The following is a 4,915-nucleotide window of genomic DNA, read 5'->3' as shown; positions in this document are numbered from 1 at the left end:
TTTTCACCTTGCCATGCTTTTTTAAAATAAATAAATCTTCAGTAAAATTTAGAATAATTTTTGGGAATAATATTTTGTTACTAAACAAATAATATTCATTTGGTAACAGTTTGTCAGCAAACTAGACTTTGGGACTTTGCATTTACTTACATTTAGTTATTATACTGGAAATATATTATTTCCTGACCAATAAACTTATTCTTCCATAAAAAGAACAAGAAAACAGCATCCTTACAGACATGTGAGGTTAACCTGCTCTGTCATTCTCCAGTGACATAGTCACATAATTATAGTCCAGGAAAGCAAACTTCAGTTCACATATTGATGATTCACAATGGGAAAACTTATATTGAAGGTAGTTCTTCAAATGTATATTTTATAACCAAGAAATTTTATGTTATTGAAGTGGGATATAGAGTAGCCTGCATTGCTTATGACGAAGTCATTATTTAGAAGAAAAATAATTACTCTTTCCTTGGACAAAGTAAGAATTCATAGTTTATGCATATGTATTCAAGGATTTTACTTATCTTAAATTCACTGAGCTTATTTTATTATAAGTTAAATAATGTATGTCTTTGTGTATTTCAGATAAATCAATATAAATTATAAATTAATTCAACATAAAAATGACCTTAATAGATCCCAGAATCTAAAATAATGTATGTATGGTATGTGTGCGTATTTATACAGATAGTAAGGTGTATATTTGTACATATGGTAGAATATTATTAGGACATGGTGGTTCTCTAAAATGTTTTTACTTATCCAATTTCAGAATGTTAAAATCATTTTTTAAATCATCACTATATATTGTTTGAATATAAATAATTTCTAATAAGCTATTTTAAAATTTTACCTAGGTCTGTAAGTATACAGTGGGATTTTTTTCTTGTTACATTTATTCTAGGCATAATGTTGAGATATTATTTATCTACTGAAAATTAAAAGTGTGATAAAAAATCATAAAGAAATATTTTGTACCAATACTTGCTTTGAATTACAAAGATTATGTTAAGGATTTTTTCTAATGTGTGAACAAGTAAAAGAGCAAAAGATGGGATGAGAATGAGTAAGAGATACTAGTGAAAATATTTTATCATTGTATTCATTACCATAAATCAAAAGGCACTGTAAAATTTGCCTTTATGTTTGGAAGAACAAGCTTTTATTGACTGTCTTTCATAATTAATAGCATTTACTCTTTAAATCAAATTAGTCCACTTTTCCTATTAAAGTTTTACTGTAGGATCATTTTTTAAAGAACAAAATGACCTTGACAAAAATGAAGGATCGATAATATGTTGATTAGGAGTCTATTTGCTCTAATAACAAATGTTTTCTTCTCGCTAGTTCCTGTTGCAACACTCTCAGAGATCGTAGTTCATTACTATCTTCTGGCAGTGGTATTTTCTACATACAGAAAAAGTTGACCCTACTGAGCAAAACGCTGATGGATTGACTTAGTCATATGTATGGATTTTTCTTAATACTTCTTTAATCAGCTCATTTTGGGATTCAAGATTGTGTTATAGGATATCCATCAAATGGGCAGGAAGAAGAGAATGATATGCTGTTGAACCTAGCATCCTCAGAATTTCTCGAGTTAGACTTAATCAATGAGGGGCATGGGAGCCATGCTTTATTGCAGAAAAAGAAGAGCTTAATGTGATTGAGGTTTCAGAAAATCAAAATGTGAGCATTGATGGGGAAATGGACAACACAGGAAGAAAGTGCACATATTATAGCAAGTTATATGGGTGTTCATTGTTCAACATGTTGATAAATGAAGCTAGAATGGGTTGTACATAAGCCACTGGATTCCTTGCAGAATCTCAGAATTTTTTTTAAAAATATGGTAATATTTATTACAGAGGAGTCTTCTTTCTACAGTTGTCTGAGCAAAGGAAAACAAATATTTAAGCAACAGCACAACCAATAAACAGGAACCATTAATGATATATTCTTTGTCAATAATATATGTGGACTAGCTGATCTATGATATAAATCTAGTCAAAGAAAAAAAAAGTTTGCTTTGGCTAGCCAAGGGGAATAAAGGACAAATGAGATGCAATTAAGCAGAGAACAATTTAGTATAATTCTAATAGCAAAGCCTTTAATGATGCTTTGGTACAGATGAATTTGATTTAGAAATATCTCCCAAGTTAAGTTGTAGAAACCCATCTCTTCAGTCACTTAAATTTGGACAGGCCAAAGTTATTATGCTGAATGAGAAAATTGGAACCTTGGAAAGGAACTAAATGACCTAATTGATCTTTTTTGCCATCACTGATTTCTAGATACTACTATGAGTTAAATAAAAAAAAAAAAAAAGTCAATTTTTTGCTATTTAAGATAAAAAGAAATGAACTGAACTTACAAGTAGTTTTTTTATTATTTATCATACAGCTGTGTCTACAGTCTCTTCTCTCTGTTTGCCTGTGTCATCAGACTCATTGTTCTTAGTCATATGCTCCAAGGTGGTGTTCACAATCTTCCTATTAAAAATCAGTTCAGAGAGTTTGCTTACAGTTTTTCTAAAACCAAACAGTAGACACAGAGTTTTTTGTCCTAATTCAAAAACAAGTATGTCATTAGAAACTGTAAAAACATTATCATTGGCTGCCCCATAAGCAACTGGTGGACCATTAAGATAGTTAAATAAATGGTGAGGGGAAGGAAGAAAAGATAAAGGCTCAAAGATGTTGTATCAGCTAAATTAGCAATGTAGATCTTTTATGATCTTTAGAAATTAATGCAAAATCCTGGAAAGGGGCAGTAGGTGGGGCAAACTCTTTCTGTAAAGGCCAGATAGTAAATATTTAGTTTTTTCAGGCCAAGATGCAAAATTAAGGATTTATATAGATTATTACATAACAAGAAAACAGAGGCAAAAATAATCAGGCAATACCAAAAGTTTAGGATAAAAGTTTCTTGACAACAAGAAATTGTCAGGCACTCTTTGTTGTCCTGTCAGGCTATTTGTAACATATTCATTTGGGAAATATATGAATTCATATTACAAATGTACTAGGAGTTGTTGCTCTTATGTACATTTTCAAACAATTTACTAAAACTTTATTTTAAGAAAGATGTTCAAGTATAATCAATGGTGAAAATCAACTCACTTCTGTAAATAAATTCAATTATTTCTGCATAATTCTCATTTACACTATTAGTGTCTAACAATTTTTTCTTCCTTTTGTTGTTGTGGTTGATTTGGTGAAACAATGTGCTGTGCACTACAAATATCTACATTTGAAAGTTTCAAATGATCATAATTCATCTCTTTGTGGCTCTAATCAAGAAATCAATAAAGTGAGAGACAGCGCCAGGGCAAGTGCAAGTTGGACGGGTACTGGGCGACTCTGTGCTCGCTGAGGAAAAATAATTAAACACGGGCAAAGGAGATCCTAAGAAGCCGAGAGGCAAAATGTCATCATACGCATTCTTTGTGCAAACTTGCCGGGAGGAGCACAAGAAGAAGCACCCAGATCATTCAGTCAACTTGTCAGAGTTTTCTAAGAAGTGCTCAGAGAGGTGGAAGACCATGTCTGCTAAAGAAAAGGGAAAATTTGAAGACATGGCAAAGGCTGACAAGGCCCGTTATGAAAGAGAAATGAAAACTTATGTCCTTCTTAAAGGGAAAACAAAAAAGAAGTTCAAGGATCCCAATGGGACCCAAGAGGCCTCCTTCGGCCTTTTTCTTGTTTTGTTCTGAGTATCGCCCAAAAATCAAAGGAGAGCATCCTGGCCTCTCCATTGGTGATGTTGCAGAGAAGCTGGGAGAGATATGGAATGACCCTGCTGCAGATGACACTCAGCCTTATGAGAAGGAGGCTGCTCAACAGAAGGAAAAATATGAAAAGGATATTGCTGCATCCCGAGCTAAAGGAAAGCCTGTTGCGGCAAAAAAGGGAGTTGTCAAGGCTGAAAAGAGCAGCCTTGTCGTATGCTCTAAGGTGTACAGTGTTCTTTTTGGTATATAAAACACACTACCGAATGTGTCTTTAGATAGCCCTGTCCTGGTGGTATTTTCAATAGCCACTCACCTTGCCTGGTACAGTATGGGGGTTGTAAATTGGCATGGAAATTTAAAGCCGGTCCTTGTTGGTGCACAGCACAAATTAGTTATATATGGGGATGGTAGTTTTTTCATCTTCAGTTATCTCTGATGCACCTTATACAAAATGATTGTCGTTCTGTTAACTGAATACCACTCTGTAATTGCAAAAAAATTGCAGCTGTTTTGTTGACATTCTGAATGCTTCTGAGTAAATACAATGTTTTTATTAAAAAAAAGAAATCAATAAAATGACATGAGAATTAAGTATATAAAATAGTTCAAAGATGAATTATTTCTTCATTATAACTTCCTCATATTAAGCCAGGAAACATGTATGACACCTAAAAAGAGAATTTCAGTTCATATAGAAAAGGCAAAGCAGAAATTAATTATTTTAAGGAATTATCTTTTCCCAAGATTCTCTCTTTCTGAAATCCTCAAGAACTTTCTGATCATGTTATGACAACAAATTATTAAAGTGAAATAAATGAGAGTACAAGAGATTTCCATTTGCTGAATTGGACACAAGGAGGCATTTTGGTTTGCAGTAGCAGAAGAGATGAGAGTTCTGACTAGCTTTTACTGTTTGGAATCACACTAGTATTGAAACAGAACTATTAGAGAAGGGTTAATAGGAATAATGAAAGATTCTGCAGCATATAGCTTTATGAATACATCACATTTACTCAGAAATGAGTAAATAATATTTCTTATCTTGAAACAGCAGTGCTATATGCCTCCTCATACTTAAATTACTGCCTGGACCCCCACTTATGTTTTTTGGGTCATTTGCCAACCTGTACCACTTTAAGTTGTAATGCCCTCCTCACTGTGTTAGAAGGGTTTCAC

General features: G+C 33.0%; 1 pseudogene across 1 annotated transcript; it reads left to right on the top strand.

The window, feature by feature from the left end:
• Positions 1-3,433: 3,433 nt before the first annotated feature.
• LOC308510417 (high mobility group protein B1-like) lies at positions 3,434-3,989 on the top strand (annotated as a pseudogene). Its single transcript has one exon. The product of its transcript is annotated as a high mobility group protein B1-like (transcript).
• Positions 3,990-4,915: the final 926 nt, after the last annotated feature.

Source organism: Rhinolophus hipposideros (genome assembly GCF_964194185.1).
Source record: "Rhinolophus hipposideros genome assembly, chromosome: 18".
In the NCBI taxonomy this organism is placed as follows: domain Eukaryota; kingdom Metazoa; phylum Chordata; class Mammalia; order Chiroptera; family Rhinolophidae; genus Rhinolophus; species Rhinolophus hipposideros.
This window is presented reverse-complemented; position numbering and strand designations above follow the sequence as displayed.